Here is a 26,152-nt window from a genome sequence, read left to right as displayed (position 1 = left end):
TGTTGCCATAAATGACAACCATATTACTTACCTTATTTGATTGACTGGGCATATTGCCAACAATCTCCCCCTTTGGCATTGATGGCAACATTTTGGGAAAATTGGCTAAGTCCCAAACATGATGTCATACCAAACAAAACAAATAACCATAACATAGTAAAAACATTGTACTCATGTTTTAAGAGGATTACATCCCTTATAACTCTGATCACAACTTATTGCTCCCCCTTACAATTTATAATAAAATCTCACTCCTATATATATATATATATATATATATCCTTATTTTCCTCCTTGCAATTAATTGCAATTTTCCATATATCTCCCCCTTTGACATTAATGACAAAGGTATCACAAAAATAAAAGTCTATCAAAATCTGGTAGCTGCATCAAAACTTGGAAAAGAAATCATTGAAGTTGGCTTTTAACTGTGCAAAGTGTTTCTTCCAATTTTCTTTTAGTGCATCAAATACATTGATTAGAACACATAAAGAATATGTGGCTAACACTGTTGTGTTCAAGTTTATAGCCACAAACTTGTCATATGAAGATTTTTCTAACAAGCATTCCTCCAACTGATTCTCTAGCAATGTTACTTGTGGGAACAAGTGTTCTCTTAGGAGAGTGAATCTCTTCAAAGCTTTCTCTTTTTCTGCTTGCATATTCCTTATGCTATCACAAAGTGTCGACATTGTGTGCTCAATGGTATCTATCTTCTCATTCTACTTCAAAAAGTTGCCAGTGAGCATCTTAAGCTCAGTTTCCTTTTCTTTGATTTGATCATCAAATTCTTGAAGATGAATGTATGTCGAGTTGCACTTAGCATAAGCTTGTTTTCCTTCCTCTATACATTGTCTCAATGCCTTAATACATATATCCAAGTTTCTATGTCATCCCTCATATTAGTGTGCATGGTATTAAGAAGTTTACCATCATGCTCTATATGTGCTTGAATTGAAGCTACATTAGAAAGTGTCGTGAACTCATTATCAAAAGCTTTGCACAAAATTGTTACACGTTGTTGAATATCTATAGGGGTGTCAATAGGGCTTACTACCTTCTCCATTCTGTCCAAAACTGAAGTCAAAGTCTTCTCAAAGGACTTGACTGGTTTCTTTTTCTCAAGAAGTTTACTTAAAGAAGATATGAGATTATTTGCTTCATCTTCTTCATCTGATTGAACTGCTGCTATTGTTGCTTGGGTAGGTGGTGTGGAGGGTGTTACTACTGTTGTTGTCAAGGGTACACTTGAAGTAGCTAATTCAATGCTAGGCTCAATTTTATTCCTAGGACATGCATCTTCTTTCTTAGGCTCTTGATCTAGTTCTTCATTAGAGCTACTATAGTCCACAATATTGCCAACAATGCTAGCACCAAACCCTTTGAATGGGTCCTTCGTTCTGTCAACTATCACATTGGTGTTATTTACTTGAATAGATTCACTACCAATGATTATATGTGGTGAATCACTTAAACTTGGCATTAATATTGGTTTTTCAAAATTGTTTGGAGGACTACATGCTATAGGACTAGCTTCCTGTGTCTGCGTGCACATTCCTCAGATAGTTTAGGCATAGGGCTTGCCTTTTCATATGCACAATTTTCTCTGTCAGAGCACTTTCCTTTTCTAGTTGTGCACTCTTTCATGTCATTGGGCTTGCTTTTTCTGGCTATACACTCTTCTTAGGCATAGTGGACATGTATGAGACTATAGCCTTTTCAATTTCCATGTTCACTTCTTCATAATTTCCTCCCATGAGGAGAATGGATCTCTTTTTGTGTCCTAACAATGGTGCTATACCTTTTAGAATTTCTATTATTTCTTCCTCATTATTTACAATGCATAGCTTTCTCACCATATTAATTCTTATTGTCTTGTCTTCCTCTAATACTTTACTTTTTCTATTTCTTAATCTATTATACAAATCTTTAGCTATCTAACCTCTTATACTATTAAATATCTTACCTTTACGAATCATATTTCTAACTACAACATTCTTTAGCTATCTTCTATCCATATTATTGTACAAGTCATAGTATTTATTTAGTTGCACAAAATTGTTATCATTAATAATTTGCATGTTTAGATTCTCTACCTTGGGTTTCCATGCTTTCTATCCTACAGATGTCTTTGCTTCTTGATCAGCTAGCTCTACTGGTCTGTGACCAGTTTCTTCCTCAGAATCAGAAGAACTAATTTGCAAGGTTCTTCTCTTCTTGCTTGGACCACTTGTAATCTGCTTGACTCTCTTCTTAGGAGGGGTTTTGGTCCTTTCAAGTCTCATAGACTTTCTAGATACACGTGCTTCCTCAGTTTTTTACTGGATTCCTTTGTGGTTGTTGTTGCACAACTATTGCATATGGAATAGTAGGTGCTTGCACACTTGTTTGGACAATTGTGACCTCTTCAGTAGGTCCTGCCACTGCAATGGGTGTAGGAGTCAATAGCTCAGTTTGACCACTGGCCTTCATTTCCATAGCTATCTCTTTCACCTCATCAAATTCTTTTCTTGTCATTCTTGATTCTTTCAATATAGAATGGATCATCTTTTCTACCTTTTTCTTAGAGTCCTTTATTATTTGACTAGTTTTGACTTCTCTCATTTTCTCAAAATATGTCCCCCATCTAGGACATTTAGAATCAACTTCTGAGTGAAGGATTATCTACACATACCCTTCAATTAATTCCTCACTCATCTCATAACCCATAGGTTTAATGAACTTTACTCAAGGAACTATAGTTTCCATACAAGTGAAATGTGTTTCAACCATAAAAAACAATTCATCCTTGTATTTTTCAACTAGTGCAGGAGGTATCCTATATCTTTGCTTCATTTTTGCTTGGAAAGACTTCATTATTCTATCAATGTCAATATCTTTGATTGCTTTAGGTCTTGATCTATATATGCGAGTGATTAACTGAATTGCACACTCACTTCCATCCCAATTCATGATTCCAGGAAACTTCTTAGATGCTTAGAAGAATATGTGAGTTAGTAGGGATTCAAACCTAAAGATTGGGCTCCTAGATTTATTTATTCTTGATATATTATCCAATAATTGCATTTGGATAATGCCACATAAATTAACATCTTTTCCTCTTACTGCTAGGTAGGCTGCATGAAGAAATCCTACAGGGACTGAATCTATCCTAGATAGATGATTAAATTTGTATCTCAAGATTTTGCAAATCAATCTTACTCCATCTTGAATGCTATTAACCTTCATGTTTATACTGTCAAAACATGTGTTGAGATTTGTCTCGACTATCTTGCACACATTCTTGATATTCACTGGATTACTTCCTTCATTACTTAGACCTGTGACCTTGTGAATTAGGTCATTATCAATACATATGATAGAGTCTCCCAACCATAAAAGATCATCATGTATTTTTCTTAGAATTATCTATGTCCATTCATGATAGTCAAAGTTTGTGTAGAACATATGCTTAACTAGGTTAAGTTGTTCTAGATAACCATATTTAGGTTTTAAAGACAAATCATTTTTGCACATATTCTTTAATTCCTTATGTGTTTTTGTATCACCTATACTTTCAATCTTGCAATGGATATAACTTCTTATATCCTCAACATGAAGGACATTTTTTGGAACTTGCAAAAATGCTCCAATAGGGTCATCAAGCAAAGAAATAAATGGGTTTTTCTTGAAATTGTATCTAGATCTTTTGCTCACATTAAAAACTTCTTGTCTTGCCATTTTTGAAATATTATCTTCAACAATTCAAAAAATACCTCAACTTCACGCATTAGGGTTTTTGGTGACTTTTCATAACAGCAAGCCTCTTTAATTCTTCAAATCTTGCTTCAATCTTGCACTCAGACTTCATACAAAAAAATGATGTATGCAAATCAGTTTGCGTCCTTTAAATCTTTCACAATCTATACTTCATATTAAATGCATGCCTATCACTAGTTCAGTGTATTGTCTCTATACAACATAGATGTTATTCTTCTTTCATGTCCTTATCCTGATCTTATCAAGCAATGCACGCTTCACTATAGACTTCTTTCAATGTCCACTACATACTATCAACTATGCAACCTTTAATACTTTCTCTAACATCAAGTATCACTAACTAATACTTTTTTCACTAAGAATGCTTAATTTTGGTAAGAGGAGTCACCAACAATAAGTGACTTCATTATCTTGTCAGGGACATCTTCTATAACTGTATGAGAGCTTCCTAGTTCTTCCCCCTTTATAAATGATTCCTTTAATTCATTTATCTGCTCCTTCATATCATTTTTTCTATTGTTCGTTCTGTAATTTTGATTCCTATTTAGGTCTCTTGTGTCTATTCTATAAAAATTCACTATGTGTCCAAAGTTATTGCATAACTGACATACACGTACGTTTCTTTTCTATTCATTCTGTTGGTTGTCAAGTGCTCTACAATTCCTTGTAATGTGTCCAAGATTGTTGCATCTATAGCAAACAATTTGTCTTCTTTCTTCACTTTCATTACTGTGAGATCTTCTTCTGTTTCCTGCATGGGTAGTGTTCCTATATATCCTACTATTTGCATTAAAACTATCAAATTTAGGTTTCTTACAATATACTACATAATGACCATAGCCATGACAATTATGGCAATAAAATTTTGGAAGAGGTTTGAAGGACTTATCTTTGCAATTGACTTCAGTGTCTTCAAGTTCATCACACTAGGCATAAGATTCTTTTCTTTTGTTGTCCATATCATGATTAGATTCTTTAACTTTCTCAAAATGAGTAACATTCTCTTTGTCCTTAGATGTATCATCTAACTTGCTTAGATCCTTATCAAACTTAGGATTATCAGATTCTTTTCTCTCAATAGATTTCTTGGCAAATTGTCCAAGAAAGAATCCAAGTCCAGTCTTTTCATAACTGGGTCTTTATGCACATATTTGTTCTTCAATCTTATCACTACTGGTATATAATTTCTCAAGTTTCTATTTAGTTTGTACCAACTCACCTTTCACAATAGTGTTGTATTTCTCTAATTCTACATGCTCTAACTTAATAGATTCCAATTCAGATGTTACTTTGCTTAACTGGGATCTCAAATCTACATTTTCAACTTTAATTTCAGAGTCATTCTTTCCTCCATTTTTCTTAAGACTCAGCTTAAGTTCAACTATCTTTAACTCATGTTTTAAAATCTCATTTTCTTTCTTCAAATCTTCAATATCATCATCACTAGTTTGCTTACTAGATTCTTTTTGCTTCAAGTCATCTATTTTGTCATGTAACTCACCAATGTAGGCTTTTGCATCCTTGTACATGTCTTTAAGGCTATCTCTTGCATCAGTAAGGAGATCAATCTGTTCAAGTACCTATTCAAGATTCTTCTCCAATTGTTCCATATCCATAGGGATCTTATTCAAGCTATTAAGCCTCTTCTGAATAACCAAGTTTTGATACCAATTGTTAGAAATAGATAATACTGAGGGGGGGGTGAATCATTATTTTCAATCCTTTTACCCACAACTAAATTTTATTAATTACTTTACCACATACATGAAAGAGAATACCAATAGTGCTAAAATAAAATCAACCATACAAGAAGAGAACTCATAACACCATGTTTTGTTAACTAGGGAAACCCTAGCCAAGGGAAAACCTTGGTGGGGATGAAACCCACAAGATGATTCACTATATAAAGGATCTGATTAAGGATATTGACCCTGTTAGGAGTCTATGAAGCATGTATAGTGTCTCAAGTCCTTGTTAGGAGACTAGGCCTTGTTAGAAGCCTTAACCTTGTTAGGAGTTGGTAGATCATATACAAATGTGTGCAAGAAGAGCCCACTGCCCTAACATTCAAGAAATAAGTATACATACAATACTGAGATACATGTTGTACTTCAAAAATCTTTTGACTGACAATTCTTCATACAAGAGAAACTATGCACATATCAATCTACATCATATCTCGCATAACAATGCTTTGCATAATATCGCATTGAGTTCTTACTCTTATTTCACAAGATCATATTAAGTTTGCAATTACTCATTACATTTTTTCGCACTACTATCTAACTTTACAAATGAATTCCTTTAGTTATACCAAACATATTGGTAAATTCTTCCTTAGTTAGCTCTTATAACATCCTTAGAGTTGGCTCATTAAGAAATGGTAATTCAAAACAATAAATTAAGTTGTTTAACACATTCTGTTGATATGTTCTGTTCTGCATTCTATCATCACTACATTACTAATTCCTTCATAAATTGGACTTGGTTGATCGTATGGACATGCGCACTAGTATACGTCATTATTATGATGTCATGCATCCTTGGTTAACTGTGCAAGAGAATATTCCAAGGGAATATTCTAGTATCATTAAATCTATCATGTTGTTGTGATGTTGTCTGATACTTAGATAATTTTCCTTCACAAATGAACATGACTAATCTGCAAAACAAATATGTTTCCATAAATGACAACCATGTTACTTACCTTATTTGATTGATTGGACATATCTCCAATAGGTTTAATCAGACAAGTACTATCTCTCAACTTACTTCGTGTTAGTACTCTGACACTTTTGTCACCAATGATTTGTTTAGGGGAATGATATTCCTCACATATTTTTCCAATGCAAGTTCAATTCTCTAATTTTCAACATTTTCTCCTCTCAATAGGGACTCAACTTCTTGCTCAGGTAGTACTATATGGTGCTTAGGTAAATCAGTTTATAATTTGGGTGATACTATTTGGTTCTTAGTGGTCCCTTGTTGTAATCTTCAGGTTCCTTCTTGCTTTCCACATTTTTATTCTCTGCAAACTCATCAATCCTTACATTTACACTTTCAATCATTTTATTATTAGCTTTGTTCAAACATTTATAAGCTCTATTCTTAGATGAATACCCAAGAAATATACCTTCACCTCTTTTAAAATCAAATTTACCATTTCTTGCATCCTTGTGAATATAGCACATACTTCCAAATATTTTGAAATGACTTACATTTGGTGTATGACCATACCAAAGTTCATAGGGTGTCTTATTTGTTCATTTCTTTAACTAAACTCAGTTGAGTGTATAAACAATAGTACTAATAGCTTCTCTCTAGAATATCTATAAAACTTATTTTTCCATCATCAATATCCTTGCACAATTAACAATTTATCTATTTCTTATTTCATTAGTACCATTCTATTGTGGTCTTCTTGGTGTTGATAACTATCTCTTAATAGCATTCTCAATAAATAAAAATTAGTGAATTCAATAGACATATCATATCTTTAAAATTTCAAAGATTTTCTAGTTTCCTTCTCAACTCTAGCTTTATACCATTTGAACATATCAAAAGAAAGTGATTTCACCTTCATAAACACAACAATCATCATTCTAGAATAGTCATCAAACAACAATATTAAAATTTGTCTCCATAATAACTCTCTGTACCAATAGGTCCACACAAGTTATTATGTAAAAGTTCCAAAACATCATTTGAGGTGTGTGCCTTTCTTGAAATTTTTTGTTTTGTCATCTTACTGAGCTAAAAAAATTTACACATAGCATTCTTTGGTTTTTGCAGATTCAGTAAGCCTCAAACTCTTTTCTTCTACTATCCTTCACCATGTTCTCAAAGTTTACATGACACAATATTTTATGCCATAACCATAAATCCTCAACTTTAGAAAATAAACATGTCTCAAAAATAGGGTCAAGATAAAATAAATTACCTCTTATTTGCATCCTAGTTCCAATCAGATTTCCTTCTTCACCATAGATCTTTACTTTTCTATTATGAAATTCCATCTTGTGACTTAAATTATTGAACTGAGCAAGGCTCAAAAGATTATACTTTAGTCCTTGTACCTAGTATGCATCATCACATCTAATTGCATTATTCGACATTGGTGATCCTTACCTTTCACTGGACATGGAACATCATTACCTAGCTTAATAGTTCTACCCTCATCAATTTCCTTAAATTTATCAAACTTACTTAGATCACCAATATGTGATGTGAGTGTCCACTATCTATAATTCATGAATCATTCTTGCTCACATGTGAAATAAGGGAAATTTCATTCTCATACCTTTCTCCATTGGGATCTTCCTTGATAACAACATGTGCCATCTCAACTAGTTCCTTTTCTTAATCAGTATCGGACTCAATGTACTCTTCTTCAGTAATGTAACATGATTTCTTCCCTTTTTCTTTGTATTTCTTTATTTTCCTATACTTGTAATCCTTCTTTTCATTTCTAACATTCTTACTTCTATTAGGATACTTATTAGTAAAATAACCAACCTCATTACATTTAAAACAAATCAGAAGTAGTTTACCTTTGTATTTACCTTTATCTCTTGACAACCTTCTTGAAAGTAATGCCTCAAATTCTAATTCACTTTCTTCCTTAATTTTCTTCTCTTTCTTGGAATTTCCAATGGTTAGCAAAGATTTAAAAGAATTTCCAATTGCAACCATATTGTTATCATAATTGCTTAATCCAAATCTAGTCAATTGATCAACTAAACTTCAAGTGTTAGAGCATTACCAGGCATGGCTCCCACTTCTTGAAGTATAGAAACTTTGATAGTATAAATAGGTAGAAGAGTTTAAAGAACTTTACCTACAATTTCACTATCATTGATTATTCCTCCAACAACTTTAATTGCACTTACAACTTCTTTGATTTAGTTCACATATTGTGCAACATTCCCACCTTCTTTCATTCTCATGTCATCATAGTTGCCTCTCAGAATTTCAGCTTTAGCTCTCAATACATTTGGATCTCCACCATGTACAAGTGCCAATTTTTTCCACATATGTTTATCATTTGTGTAGTTCTTGATATCATCAAACTTGGCATCATTAAGTGCAAATGCAATATCAATCACTCGTCAAAGTATTATGGTTCCTTTTCTTAGCCATTTGTTCCACTATCATAGGAGAAAGAAGTGCAATATATTCATTATCTAACTAGTGATTAATATTATCTTCAATTCAAGATAGATTTATCCTCATTCTATCTTTCCATGATGAGAAATTTTCCTTGTTTAGGTTTGGTACCTCTCTCTTATACATCTTGTGATCTTTGGCTCAAGTTCCTTTAAATTTCTTTCTCCGAGCATTATGCTCTGATATCGATTATTAGATAACTGATGTCATACTTTCTTCAAACCCTCTTCATCAATCATATTAATATAGCACTCTACTGAGTTAGCATAATGTCTAGCCAACTAAGACTTGACATCAATGAAAACATAACAACTGATATGACTCTTTTACATACATTCATAGCATCATCAATTACATTATTAGTTGGGACTAACATTGTTTAACCAATATAAGATAAGCCATGTGTTTCTCTACTAGTTATTGTACCAAATAAAGGAGGTAAATTATGAGTATGTGTAGATTTTAGGGAGTACAATACAAAACTAAGAAGGAAAATTTCCCCCTTCTATTTATTGATAAAGTTTTAGATAAATTATCACACAAAAAGTATTTCTCCTTCCTTGATGGTTTTAGTGGCTAAAATCAAATAAAAATTGCACTAGGGGACCAAGAATAAACCACGTTCACATGTCCTTGGGGTACATTTGCTTACTTGCTTATACCCTTTAGACTTTGCAATGCTTTGAAAACTTTCAAAGAGTTGTTCTTAGCATCTTTGTTGATATTTCTTATGACTACATGGAGATTTACATGGATGACTTCCTTGTTTATGGTTCTACATTTGAATAAGCTCAAGATAATTTAGCCAAGCTACTACAAAGGTGTTAGGAATATAATCTCTCTCATAATAGTAAAAAAATATTTTATGATGATGCAATAAGGAATAATATTAGGGTATTATATATTTGTTATAGGAATACATGTGGATCCATCTAAAATTGAGGTAATTTCTACTTAACCTTCCCCTCTCACACAAAAATACCTATAAAGTTTCTTAGGTCATGCTAGTTATTACAAAAGATTCATCAAGCACTTTAGTCGAGTTGCATCACTTTTGTACAACCTACTTAAGAATGATGAGGCTTTTAAATGGACACCAATATGTAAAAAAAGACTTTCTTGATGTCATGGTTGCCCTTGAAAATGCTATAGTGTTAAAAGGGCCAGATTGGTCATTGCCCTTTTACATTCACACTGATGCCCTTGATTAATTTGTTGGGGTTATTTTGGGATAAAAGAGTGGTTCAAATGAACATGTGAGGTGTCATTATCATTGAGATCCTCTACCAGGGGAGGAGATCCACCGTGGTTGGGCATATAGTATGTAAATAAAAACTTACAAGGTACATAATTGAATCAAATTGTTAGAATAAAGTAGATGTTACCAGTGATATGCACTTAATAAGTCCATATACTATATTATAGGGTATCCTATTTTTGTTCATACTGGTCATGTAGCCATTTGGTGTATGATGAATAAAAGCTCTATCACAAGCAAATTGGTAAGTATGTTCCTATTAATGTAGGAATTTGATATAATGATAGTGGATAAATTTGGTAGGGCCAATGTAGTTGCATATTTTCTCTATAGAATTCAAAGACAAGGAGATCCTACAACCATTTAGGATACATTTCCTAATGAATACTTATTTTCTATAAAATCTATATGACCATGGTATGCAAATATTGCTAATTACTTGGTTGTAGGAAGGACTCCCCCTAATTTGTACCTAAGGAAAGGAGGTTGTTGGTTGAAAATAGTTTTCATTTTTTATGGATTGTAGATTGTATGTTCTATACTAGACTAGATCAAGTTATGCATAGATGTGTAAGAGAGAAAGAAACCTATGGCATCTTGCATGCATGTTATGATGAACCCTATGGTGGAAATTTTTCTTCCAAATGCACAATCATGAAGATCTTAAATAGTGGTTATTCTTGGACCACATTACATAAACATGCTACAAAATACACAAAGCATTGTGATAAATGCCAAAGAATAGGAAAGCCTACTAGATCTGATGAGATGCTCTTATTTCAACAAGTTGTTGTTACACCTTTTGATAAGTGGGAATTTGAGTTTTTTGGTCCTATTGAGCTTACATCAAAAAGTAATTCCTATATCCTTGTTTTTACTAATTATGTAACAAAATGGGTAGAGGCAAGAACCACAAGGCATCCTAGGGATAATAAAGTGACAAAATTCCTTTAAGAAGAAATGTCTGCTAGATTTAGTGTTCCTAGGGAAATAGTAATAGATCAGGGAGCCCAATTTATTTCCACGTTAATCACAACCTTAGTCAATGAATACAATATAAGACATAGGAAGTATACACCCTACCAAGTCAGTGAATATCCATTGAAAGGATTGGGCTAACAAGTTACCTGAAGCCATTTGAGCTTATTGAACAACTTAGAAAACAACAACAGTATTCACACCTTTTGAGATGGTGTATGTGAAGAAAGTTGTGACACCTTATTGAGTTTGAACATAAAAACCTAAGGATTTCTTTACAGTTGGATACGGATTTAACTACAACACAAGAAAATAATTATGCAATTGAATGCATTGGATGAGATGAGAAAAAGTGCATTGCAACACATTGAAAAGGTTAAATAGAAAAGGATGAAGTGGAATGAAAAATATATTAAGGAGAAATTTTTACCTTTGGATATTGAGTGTTATTATATGACTCTTGATACAATTATAATCAAGGTAAATTTAAGACAAGATGCTTAGGTTTGTATGAGATTGTTGATGTATTTGACAATGATGTTGTTAAGCTTTAAACAATTAATGATGTTAGTTTTAAATTTTTGGTTAATGGGCATAGACCAAAACCTTATCACAAGCCCATTAAAAAACAATAATTCCTTCATCGGTTTCAAGAATCATGAGAAGTGGTAGTTCCTACAGCCAAAGGGAATAAGCCTTAGTTCAATTCTCAAGGCACCACCTAAAGGTTTCTACCCTTTTATAATAATGAGGGTTAATTTTTAACCTTCCTCTCTCTTCATTCCATTTTGTACTATGTATTCATCCATCTCATTTCTTTATCTTCCGCCTCATCCATGTCCAATTAACCATCTTTCCACTTTCTTTCTAAACTCCACTTTTTACAATGAGTATGTCAGCAAAGGGATAATGTTCTGTCATTAAAATTCAAAGGTACACTCCTATTTAACACTTGAATTTTGATCAATTATTTCATTAATTACCATTTTTCATTAAATGTTATAAGTAAGTACTCTTCTTATGTGGTTGCACTTCTTATAATTAATTTCGCAAGCATCAACTTTCATATTTCCCCATTCCTAATTCCATTTCCATAAATGTATAATTAGTCTTTTTAAATATTTTATTTTGTTAGATCATATCATAATGAATGATAATTAATTGTGTTTATTAGTTCACTTCTGCAACACTTTATTTTATACACTATTGCATAATGCATAACACTTAGCTCTACATATCTATTTCTCTACCTTCTTGTGTTCCTAAATATTTCGTTAGTTTTGGTTGAGGGAGAGAGGGTGGTTTCAGCTTAGTATTTTTTGAAGTTTTCTATAGTCATGTTTAGAAGTCAGTTTTGTGAACTTTGAAGGGAAGTGAATTGAATTTTCAAATCTAAAATAATGGGTAGTAATCCAATTTGGCATGAGCCAACAAATCATCGTTTGATTTTGCAAGATGTTCCACACTTGTAGAGGTTCCAGAGACATGGCTGACTTGATTATTTTCTCGACTTAAATTTTTTTGATGAGGGTACTATAGAAGAATTCATTAGAACCTTCCAAAATGGTAGAGCAAGGGTTAAGGGGGTAGTTGTTGATGCATCAGTCAACCAAATTGTAGAGGTTTCTAGCTTACCACAAGAAGGGGAATTGTTTCCCATGCCAAATTTTCTTGACCTCCATATGACTCTCTTGATATAGAAAAGCAAGGGGCTAAGAGGGTTAGCCTTCTAGAAAAATGGAGCCACAAGGTGATGTATATCATCAAGTACATTACCTGCTAAGGTGGGTTCTCCATTTTGTACTCCCATCATTTTAAACTTTTGTCATAGTTGCGACATGGGAGAATGATGAATGTTCTTGACTTCCTTTATAACTTGATGTCAAATTATATTGATGAGTATAAAAAGGGTAGGATGAATTCTATATCACACTATTGTTTAATTAAATTTCTTGTTGAAATGTTACTTAGGGATGGTTCTAAGATGACATGAGAAGAATTTATGGTCTATAGAAGATATGTCCCTAGATCAGAAAACATTGGTCTTTAGGGTGAAGCTCTTACTAAAAAATGTAGGGGTTTCTACATCCAAGACTCCTCCACTATTTAGTCTTCCCAGTTTATATTGAGTTCATCAGAGTCATTAGATAATATACCCCTATCTTAAAGAATGGATAAGGAAAACCCTAAGGTATAACCCCCAAAATTTGGCCCTTCCTCTAGAAAAGGAAAAGAAAAAGTGTAAGAACAAGGTCCCAACATTACTCTTAAAATGGGTAGTAGAGAGAGTAAGCCAAAAGAAACCCTTTCTCCTACACCCACTCTATGCAAGAAACCTAAATCAATGTCCACCCCATAAAGAAGAAGCATTAGGATACGTCGTCAGTCAAAACTTGTGTAGGTAACTATAGACTTACATTCTAATTCCTCATCACATAATTCATCCTCTACACTACCTTTAAAACTTGCCTCTCCTTATCCACGATCCAAACATTTCACACACGAAGAGGTGGAGTAGACCATGGAGATAGAATTTGATCATGGTATTGGATTAGGTAATCTGGCAAAGGTTGAAAATCATATACAAAGTGAGTCACAAAAAATAGAATAGCTAAATTAAGGGGTGGATGTTGAGTCTGATCATGATCAGATTATGTTGGATGATAAGTTGCCTCAAGTAGTTATCAATGCACCAATGCATCAATATGTAGAATAAATGACAAGGGAAGTTCTTGCAGCTCGATTGCAGGAAGAAATTACAAAGCACATGGAAATGACAATCACTCTACATGAGTTGGTATTGACAACTAGGGGATATGTGCATGCAAGGGGGAAGATTAACCAAAAGGAGGACAATGAGGTAAATGATGTGTCACCTACTCAGTCACAAGAAAAAGCACCAAAAAGAGAGCTTGAAAATGATCTAGGAAATGCATACCCTGAAATTACTGAGGAAAAAGGACAACAAGAAGATAGTCAAGGACATGGAAATAATAAGTTGATGAGGAGGAAGAAGAAAGAGAAGATACATTAGGCCTCTTCTTTAGCGCACTACCTTTGCTACATGTATGAAATGTTATAAGGAAATGATTAATCAATAGACTATGTATGAAATGAAAATTTGTAGGCTGAAGAAGATGATTCAAAATATAGATGTGGAGATTACTAGTCTAAAAGAAATTTTTAATTAGGTAATCAAGTTAGTTCCACAGATACTTGAATGTAGGTCACCTTCTCCTATTTATGCACTTTATCTTCAAGATTTATATTTGAATTTCTAGATGATAAGGCTTTGGTAGGGGAAGACTTCCTCGTTAACAAGTACTTATGAGTTTTATGACACATATAGGGACTCCCTTGAACACCTTAAATATTTTCTCTATGAATTTTATTTACATGAACTTTTTGTTCCACATGATACCAATTGGAATCCTTTATGTTATGTCAGTGATATTCATATCAGTGCTTCACTTTCTTAGATCTAGAAGGAGGTAACTAGAGGAGGACAATTTCAATCTTATAAGTATGAAGAGGCTACAAAAACCCCTATAGCCAGGAAGGAATCTAGAATTAGTCTTTGAATATATTTTGACTGGAAGATATTATGGGCTGATTAGAGGGATATGACCCCATAGTGAACCTCTTAGTCATAATTTTTTTGATCAATATCAGAAGGTAGTGAATGCTAACTTTTGGGTTGCTTTACAACATTGCCATGATAGGTGGGGAAACATGACTACACAACAACATAGAGGTAAGCCACACTCTCCCAGTCTTACAAAAGTGTCCATGATGAGAGTCACAAGGTATATACATAATGGTTTATAAAAGAAGGAAAATTTTCTCCCATTGATAATACAGCCACCCATCCTTTTGTAGAAATTGTTTTCTATTAGGGGTGAGGATAGTATGTATGATAGACATGTAGAGGAAAAGTGTTGTCAAGAATTAGAGTAGATGAAGGGATTTTTCTTGAGCTTCTAGGAAGATGAGAGTGGGAAGAAACTAAACCATGACTTAAAGGAATTTGCAAGGAGGAAGAAGCACTGAAGGACCAACGGTTGAATCAGTTGAGGGAAATGATGAGTGCCAATTTTGCAATACTCAGGATAATAGATAAAATGTTTTACATATAATTTCAAGAACCTTTTCAAGACCTTTTTATGCTATTACACAAACTTCTAGTATTAATTATGGACTATATGTAGACATTTATAATTAGTATTATATGCTAACATTAATATGTATTTATATTATATCATGGTTAAATACTTTTTGTTTTGATGATAGTGTGGAATGTTATTTGAAATCATGTGCTTAATAATTTCCTTTAGCCATTATCAGTATGAGTCTTGTTGCCACTATGGGAATTGCTACTTAACTCTAAATATGTGGAATAAATATGTTGATGGAATGATAAATCATATATAAGGTTTTATGTTGAGCTAACCCAAGATCACTAGATTTCTAGTTAGAATGTGCAAGTACTAGAAGTTGAGAAGAAGATGGAGCTACTACTTAAAGACTGCCACAAGACCATGTTAAAGAAGGACTCTTCAACAATAGACAATGAAGTGGTTGATGAACTAGCCACCACTTATTAGAATTCATTAAAGGAAGCTAAGAAAGATTCATTGTTCACCATGGATCTACTAGTAGTGCTTCTATATGATCCATAAATCTAGGGTAGTGGTTCCTTAATTATTCCAACAATTCTGACTCTTTCTTGTTTCTCATTGTGATCCTTTTTCATTGTAAAAAGGATAAAATTGTATTCAATAATTCTCTATTTTTGGGGAGTGATTAGCTAGTTAGTTAAGAACTTTTGAATAAAATGGTCCTTCTTTCTCTTAGTAAGAATGAGGACAATAGATTGATGTACATTGGAATTGTAATTTAGTTTTGAGTAAGCCGATGTACCTGTTGAGTCTATTATCAATAAAGTTATGATTTTTTTCACTTATATTTGTTGCATTAATCTAGACACTACCTAAGGGGGCTCACTTAGGGAGCTGTCTTCTTTTATTTCTAGTAAAGTAGGTTAGTTGTCAATATTTTCAATTATGCTTTGTGTACTACTTTTCATTAGTAACTTAAAGTGTAACTGCTTTTGTCATCGATGGACACATAGAGTTGTTTGTTGTTCTTGAAGCCACAAGGAATAGAGTCGCATTTTTTCTAAATTCTAAGTATAGGTTGATTTCTTGTAATAGGATTAAAATTAACATTTTCATTTTAGTATGATGGTTCTAGGTAGAATCTATGTCTAAAAAGGAAACTTAGTGCATATATCATGCTGACCCATTTCGAGTTTAATGTGCCTAGGTTGATGATTAAAGGATGTTTTTAATACATAAATTCACTACTAGTTGAGATTCCAATACATGAGTAAAATCATATATGTTCCTAAGTAATCAACCCTATCTAGGACACTACAGTGTGTGTAACATCTTATCACCTATGTCATATTTGAGTTGTAATTGCCTTCCATTCAAAATTTCTTTTTGGATAAATTAGCCATGTATTTGAGCATAAAATTTTAAGCTCAAATAACATGTAAAATTAATAAAATATATAATAAAATAATAACATAAAGATTTTTAATTTTTAAATAAATACTATTACTCTACTTTTCTTCACTCTTTTTTAGTTCACTTTGTCTCCTTCTTGTTCCTTGATTCCTCCCCTACTTATATTGAGGATGAGGGTCCTCTTATTTTATCTTCCAAAGTATCAACCCTCCTGAATAGACCTTGATGATGATTGACACTTGGTGAATGGTAAATTCTATAAAAGGAAGACTTTCCTTGAAGCTAGACTAGGTCTTCAAATGAAAAAATTAGGGAACACTAGATCCAGGAAAAGAACAAGGCTAGCTCCACTCTCATGGAAAATAGACCATTTTTCAAAATAAGTACCTTTCATCACCTTCAAGGAGGCATTCATCTCCTATATTTGGTCCCATTATTCTTGTTAACCCTATTTTTTGCATAGGGTAGCCAACATAGTGGAAATTTCTCTATTATCTTTAATCCCCTCCATTATTTTGGGAGCTAATAGATTTCCACTTAGATGTTTTCATACTCTCATTGTAGACATGAATGTCCCCCCTTTGTTCTAGAGGAATGTCCCTCCTCTCCCAATTTTGAAAGTTCCTCCCTAAACCCTAGTCCTTCCCAAAAATTACATGTGGATCCTAATTTTCATTTGGATCCTAATATCCCTTCCTCATATTTTGGCTCTCATAAAGTATTTTATATGTGGAGAAGCTTGGTTTGGATAGTTTAGATGAATGTTGAAGCTCCTCCTTTTTGGGTTAGCTAAGTGTGACATAGTTTGATAAAAGCAATTTTTTTCAAAAGTTACTCTACTAGCCTCAAATTTTATTTTCTCTCTTATTTTTATTTGATGTTCAAAAGTTATCCTTTTCATTTTTTGATTTGAATCAAAATTTTAATTCCCCATCCTTTAAACCTAGGGTTCACCTCAATTGATTCAATTTAGGGCATTTGTCAAATGATTTTATTTATTGGCATTGTTTAGCCAATTTAGGGAATTGCTTTGGATTTTTCCTTAGTTTTTAATATTCACAACCTAGTGTAGAAGACAATAAAGTTTTAATAAATATCAATTCTATTTTTTATCCTTAAAGGATGACCATCTCTTTTGATGCTTTCTACCTTGATATTTTCCACAAACCCTACCTTGGCCATATTGATACAAACAAATTTATTTTATCTAATTACTTTGTATCTCCCTCCCAAAGTTTATCCACCCGAAAGTTGGTCCCTAGTGATTTAGATCCTTCTTCTAAGACCCTAAATGTTAAATTATTGGATAATGTAGGTTTCTCCTTCAACCTAACCCCTGCCCTATCTCCTTGTCATTTTTCCTTGAGAATTATATTCTCATCTCTAAGCCTACTCTTTGATTGATCATTATTTAAAAATCCTTTTTCTCCTCCTCCCCTCATTAATTTTGACAATCCTGATTTGGTAGCTTCTTTCATTAATAATAAATTTAAAATTTTTCCTTTTCGTTTATCAATAATTAATATGAACATGGTTTGATATCATCTTTCTATGCCTAGTGATTATCGATAAATATCCTCTACACTTGCTTTCTCCTCAAAGGATAATCTATTAGTCAATCCAGATCTGGGTCAAGCTAAGATAGTTAGAGTTTTGGAAGCTCTAATGGAATAATTAAGTGATTTAATTGGGGAAGTTGTGTTCACTTAGGAAGAGGTTAAAAAGGAATTTCTCTGATGACATGAGTTACATGCCCTTTGCTTACCCAATCTGAGCTCTTTTAGGCATGATGGTATATCTCTTCAACCTTGGGATAATCCTAAATTGAACTAGATCCCTATGAAATTATAGGTAGTATATAATATGATTGGGATCAAACACTTCTTTGGTGAAGATAATGTCCTCTTTAGTAACTCCTCCCCCTTCTAATCCTTTGACTTGTAGGCTTAAGGATTTGGACTATGACTTAGAGCAAGAAATTAATACATGAAATCCTACCATTATCTAAAATGCTAAATCTAATAACTTAAGGTTCGCAATGACTTCAAATGGGGAAGAATTTCCTATTTGTGGTAAAATTTTGAAGAATAGAGGAAGAAAATCTCACCCCAACTTAAGGAAGATTGATTTTGAATTAGTCCAAACTTACTACCATGTTTGATAGTGGAAAGGGGAAGAGCCTTCGCAAGAAATAATGAATATTACTACTTGTAATATAAGGGGTGGCAATGCCCCTAATGAGTAGGGTAGTCTAAAATGATATCTAAAATCCTTCAACTCTAATACCATTCTTCTCCAAGAAACCAAAATTACTTCATATTATCTCTCTAGGTTAGAAAGAAAACTAGGAATTTAGAAATTGTTTGGTTTTGGGTTTGCCTCTACCTATGGAGGTCTTTCTCTCCTTTGTAATCCAAAAAAAGTAAAGTTTTTTTCAAACACACAAAACCCTAATTGGTTGGGTAATTGGGTGAGAAGTACTTCCATTTGTCTCTTATTTTATCTCATTAATATTTATGGTCCCATTAGTACTAATGAAAATCTCAAGGTTTGAAAGGAAATACAATATTTTCTCTCAAACCATCTTGATAGGAACTTCATTTTGGGAGGTTTTTATATTCTAGTACTCGCTTCAAGGAGAAAAGAGGGGGTGTCAGGTTAATCAGCCAATCCATGAGGAATTTTAAAGACCAAATTTATGCTTGTAATTTCTTAGATATCAAGACTTCAAATGACATCTATACTTGGAATAATAGAAGAAATGGATCAAATATTACAAAAAAATTGGACAGATGTATGTTTGTAGGAAACGTGGCCTCTTTATCCCATGACATTTTTGGCTTGCATTAATCTTATCTCCGAGTTTGGTTAAATTAATGTATCTTTGGAAGTTTTGGAAGTAGTCAAACCTTTAAGGTATCCATTTAAATGTGAAAATATGTGGTTACTAGACAAACAAACAAAATTACCCTTCTTGAAACCTAGTGGAGAGAAGATTTCTTTCAAGGGTCCACAATGTTTTGCTTTGTCTCTAGGTTAAAGAAAACTAAAACTTGAATTTTTTTTTCAAGTGGGACAAGTCTATGTCTAAAAATATCTTTGGAGAAAATTTCTAGGTAGAAAATGAGGTTAGAGAAATTAATGAGGAGATTATGTCTAAAGGCATGAATAATGATCTATATTTCAAAGAAAAATCTCTTTTAAGTAAACATTAAGATATACTCTCTAAAGAAGAAATCTTTTGGGAACAAAAATCTCTAGAAAATTGGCTTTCTAATGGAGACATAAATACCAAATTCTTTCATAATAGCACTAAATTAAGGAGACGTATTAATAGAAACTCTAAATTTTAAAAAAAATAGAGCAATTACATAGAGGACCCTATTGAGATTACAAAGGAAGTAGTTTCTTACTTTGAAGCTATCCTAAAAAACTTAGAGTTTTATGATCTTAACACTTGGACTTCCTTGTTGCAAAATATTCCCATACTCATTTCTAAGAATCACAATACAATTCTCAATAGGAGCTTCACTAAATATGAAATTAAATTAGAATTTTTCCAAATGCATTCTTAAAAAGCTCCTATATTGGATGGTTTCCAGGTTAGGTTTTTCAAAGATGTTGGCACTTCATGGGTGATGATCTTTGAGAAGCTCTTAAAGGCACTAGAAAATATGGCATGTTCATTAAAGGAATCAATAATACCTTTCTATCTATCATTCCAAATATAGAGGAAGCAAATCAATTGTGTGATTTTTGACATGTTGACCTTCACAATACTATCTATAAGATTCAATCCAAAAAACTTGCCAATAAATTAAAAACCATGCTTCCCCTCATCATTTTAGAAGAACAAATTGGTTTTATCCCAGAGAGGTCCATCATGGATAGAATCATTATTATTTAGGAACTAATCCATTCAATGAAAATCAATAAAGAGCCTTGTACTTTGACCAAGTTGGACATACAAAAAGATTATGACAGAGTGGATTGGAGATTCCATTGTAGATGTCTTAGGGATTTAGGCTTTAGGCTTCTCCAAAAAATGGATTCAAATCATCTTTAGCTATATTTCTTCCCCTAAAGTGGCCATCCTTCCTAATTTTTCTCTTGAAGGATTTTTTTGATATTTCTAGAGACCTCGGGCAAGGTGATCCTATTTCCCCATTTCTCTTTTTTTATCATGGTAGAAGCTTTTGGGAGACTGGTTAAGGTTACCCAATCTAGAGGATCAATCCTAGGGCTTCAAAATCATGATGGAGTTCCTAACATCACTCATCAATAGTTTGTTGATGATATTGTTCTCCCTACCCATAGCTCCATAAAGGAGGCATCTAAGTTTAGAATTTCATAAATCTATATCAACAAGATTCTAAACAATTAGTTAATTCAACCAAATAAAAAAAAATTCCTTAACAATGATTCCTCCCTTGAGAATATAATTTATAATATATTGGTTTACAAGGAGGGCACATTTCCTTGTAAACATTTGGGTATGGGACTAGATAAAGGAGTTAGATCCATATACTATGGAATCCAATTATCCCCAAACTATATAAAAAAATAAATAATTGGAAAACCAAATGGTTATCTAATGTAGGAAATTTGACTATGCTCAAATCTATTGTGTCTTCCATTCCCACCTACCAGATGTTCTACCTTCCCCTATTTCACAAAGCCAAATATAATATGGATAAAAAAATGAGGAACTTCTTCTAGCAAGGTTTCTTTGAGAATAGAAAAATGGTGCTTATCACTTGGGACAAAATATGGAAACCTTTGAAGGTAGGAGGCCTTGGTTTAAAGAAAATTCTTTGGAAAAATAAGGCTCTAGGATCGAAATTAGTCTAGAGGATTTTCAAAGATTCAAAGAGTAAATGGGCCTCCATTTATTAACTAGTTGAACTATAGCATAAAACTCTTGATCATAAATAAACTATTTTATTTTGGTATCATATAACTTCTCACTAAAGTAAGCAATGGGCTCAAAACAACTCCAACGGAATTACCACTTATATCACAATCTACTTGAAAAACCTTATCAAAATATGGAAGTGATAAAATAGGTTGTTTTAGAACTTTATATTTCAATAATTAAAAACTATTGTGTGCTCCTATAGTTGACTTTAACTCTTTCATATCCCCTCTCATTTCTTCAGTCAAGGATCCATAGAAACTGCTAAAACTCTTGATAAACTTTCTATAAAAGCTAGTGAAACCATGAAAATATCTTACCTAACTAGAATTACTTGGAGTAGGCCATTTGAGGATAGATTTAACCTTCTTTAGGTCCATTTTTAGACCTTTTGTTGAAACTAAAAATCCTAGATACACTAACTCCTTCACAAAATTGTATTTCTTCAAATTAATTGATAATTTATCTTCCCTTAGCCTCTCAAAAAAAATTAAAATATTCATTATATGCTTCTCCAATTCCTTTATGAATATCAAAATATCATCCAAATAAATAATGAAAAATTTACCCAAAAATTCTTTCGATACCTCATTCACGGGTCACACAAATATCTTCAATGCATTGGATAGCCCAAAGGGAATGAATAACCACTCATAAAACCCCTTATTTATCTTTATAGTAGTATTTCATCCATATCTTTATTTTATTTGGATATGGTGATATCCGCTTTTTAGATCTATCTTTGTGAAATATATTGATCCACTCAAATAGTCTGTAATATCACACATCCTTGGCAAGGGTAATTTGTACTTGATAGTGATCTTGTTCATAGATCAAGAATATATACACATCCTCTATGCTCCATTTTCATTTGGTACTAATACTAGTGGTACAAGAAATAGACTCAAACTCTCATGAATTAATGACTTCTATAATAACTCTTGTACTTTTCTATTCAAATTTTCACTTTCTGTTGGAGTCATTATGTGAAATACCTTATTTGAAAAAATGGCTCCTATAATTAGATCCATATGATGACTGATCTTTCTCACAAGTGGCAATCCATAAAGCACATTATTAGATACAATATCCTTAAAATCATCCAACAAATTTACAACTTTTACAAGAACACCTTCTAAATCCCCTTTACTAGATTTTTGAATTAAATCAAAACACATGTGCTCATGCCTCACACCTTCTAGAAAATTTCTTACATCAAATAAAAAATTCTTCCATTACTACCACCTTTTCTTCTATTTCATTCAATTACTTTAGCCTATGTCTCATTGCATCCTTTGTTAGGAACTACGTATTTGCATGACCATCATGTATAGCATTCCTTTCATATTGTTATAACCTCCCCAACAACATGTGACATGAATCCATGGGTATGATGTCACATAGTGCCTCATCATCGTAGCTTCCAATATTTAACTTCACCAAGCATTATTCATTGACTATGACCTTGTGCTCATCTTGCACCTAGGTAATTTGGTATGAACATGGGTGTCTCTCTCTCTCAAGATTTAATTTTGTGACCATCTACTCTGACATGAAATTTTTAGTTCTCCCACTATCGGTAATCACATCACAATGCTTATCCTTGGACTTGCACCTAGTGCAAACAACTCCTCCTCTATTCTAACTCCTCTTTATTCATCAAGGTTATCCTAACAGTAAGGTTTTCTCCCCTCTCAAAATTATTTGAGTACTTAGACTAGACTTCTTCTAAATTTGCAACTCTTTTCTGGTCTTCAAATCTCCTATATGTCCTTCCTTGGCACACAAGACATTTATAGGCTCCATACCCCTCTTCACCATAATGTAAACAAGTTCCACAAAAATCTCCTCTTCTTGGTGCTGTCCCTCTTCCTCGTACTCTCTAATGCTTAATATTCTAAACATGGAAACAATTGAAATTATTTTCCCTTTGATTGTGAATGTTTTGTGCCTCATCATTCTTTTAATGATATTCATTTAAACCTCTGTTAGACCATATGTTGGATCTTCCATCATGACCTCTTCCACATTTTTTTCTTTCAAAATTATGTTTAACATTTCCTCCACTCATAAGGAAAAATGATATGCCTCTTCAATACTATCCATTCTATCTAGACTCAAATTCTCTTGAATACTTGGCCTCAACCCATTAAGGTAACAAAAAATTTTCTATTTGTCAACTTTTACATGACCTATTTTGATGAGAAATTGATATAAATCTTCTATATATTGTTGAATAGGTCTTCCTTCTTTCTTCAACCCTTGCATTTTCTTCACCAAATCAAGCTCATAATCTAGAAGAATGAATTATCTCTTTAATTTTTCCACTATTTTGTCCCATCTTGTGATTCATCCTTTGCTCTTCTATTTCATTCCAACTAAATCTAATACCACTAGATTTTTGCATGCCCTTTAAGCTTCTCCTTTGCAAATTTGACCCTTTTAGGATCTTCAATTTCTTTTTACTCAAAATATTCTTCTAGGTCATTGACCCATCCAATAAACTCCTCTAGGTTAAGATTTCCCAAAAAATTGGGGATGTTAGTGTTAGGCCTTTTTCCAGTTCTAGAAATGGATCTAAACAAATCTATGCAGAGGTGAGAAGGATAGTGCCAAAATGAGCCCAATCTCTTTTATTTTGGTCTTCAATACTTATACTAACATTAACGCCTTCCACTTTCAAGGAAAATTTAAGCTTCTTTAACTCTTCTTTAAGCATCTTTAACTCCTTTCTTCTATCAAACAACCCCATGTAACTTTTATATCCACTCCTCTCTTTTAAGTCTTCTCCCTTAGATAGGGTTTGTGCATATGTTATCTTCACACAATTTCAGAGAGTGGATAGGGTCTTATATATCATAATACACAAGTTTTAAACCTTCCCAACCAATCCTTTCAATCTCCCAAGAAAAACTATCTATTAGGCCTATTTGGACTAGTCATTTATAGTAGCCTTGTGAACTTATTTTTTCAATGATAATTTTGAAAATCCCAAAAGAACCTACAAGGAAAAAGAGGGATTCAAGTACCCTTGTTGAAGATACTTTCATGACCCAAGACTTAGTTTCCCACTCACTGTTTATACCCTCAAATACCCACTATAACTAGAGATATAATAGGCCTAATTAGGTCTGATTTGCAAAGGAAGTATTAGGCTCATAAGACTAAACTAATGGTTTAAATAGGCCTTACTACCTCTAAGAACACCCAATCTAATGTTAAACTAAATTCAACCACCCTCCAAGTTAGATTGTAGACCTATTATTTAAAGTTGTAACTAAGCTCATTGCAAATGCTTGGCTAGGGCTTGGTGGCAAAAATAGTAAACAATCTCCCTTGGTTATTCCCTTTAGGTGTCATAAAGTAGACTTCCCCTATATTAATTTCACCAAGCTCCATATAAATCTTATGATGGAATTACAAACTAGGGGTGTATTTCCATCAAAACTCTAGCATTGAGGGTTTTTGGACCAACTTAGACAAAATTGCTTAAATCATTGTCATGTCCCCCATCTTAAAATTAAATTTTTAAAAAATATATTATTGAGTAAATAAATAATACATAAATATTGATATGATATAATCACAATATAAATAATAATTATAAGGACATGTACAAGATTGGAGTAACAAACTCCACAATACAAAACAATACATCAAGATGCAATCAATTACATTTATTGAACACTTATTGCACAATGTTTGTTGAGAATATTATGTTTGTTAAAGGTGGATACAAGAGAATTAAACTATTTACATAAGGATATTTAATCAAAAAAATGTAATAGAAAAGTTATAATTAAAAATGTGATATGTAGTTGTATAAGTAACTAACAATTATAGTATCATCAATAGTTTTGAATATTACTAAGGTTTGAATATTTATTGATTCCAAATGAAATTGAGATAGAATTAACATGAAATGAAGTTGTGGGATGATAACCCTCATCCTAGGTATATTTTCTAGGTTAGAAACAATGCTCCATTTAGATTTCCAACTCATACTATGGACAAATCATTCTCATGTAAAGTCACCTTGCCTTGATTTTTTGTCAACCATGGACTCTCATACAATGAAGCATTCTCACTATAAGTCACTTTTCCTTGATTTTTTTTGTCAACCACCTATTCTCATACAATGAAACATTGTCATTGTAAATAATGAAATGTATGATTATGAACTAAATAAATAATCATTCTCCTTAATGACAGCAGTGACTAAATTGCCTCTAGCTATGAGAATTAACTAAGAAGACATGATCATTACTAAGGGGTGACAACTCTTGGTGTATCATTTCCTCCTCATCACCTTTTGATGATATAAAAGAAAACAACCAATTGAAGAAAGGAAGCAATGAGGAGGGATAAATTAAGGAGTTGCAGAAAAAGACATAGAAAAGAATATGGACTAAACATAGATTGAAGAGGGTGAAAATCTAATAAAGTGAGAAGTTAAAGAAAGAAAAGATAGAGTAATAAATAAAGAATGATATAATGCACCCATAAATCATCAGACATGTCATATGAAATACAAATATTAAGATA

The sequence above is a fragment of the Cupressus sempervirens genome, chromosome 7 (assembly GCF_028749045.1).
Source record: "Cupressus sempervirens isolate cs-2001-9-10 chromosome 7, ASM2874904v1, whole genome shotgun sequence".
Classification (NCBI taxonomy): Eukaryota; Viridiplantae; Streptophyta; class Pinopsida; order Cupressales; family Cupressaceae; genus Cupressus; species Cupressus sempervirens.
This window is presented reverse-complemented; position numbering follows the sequence as displayed.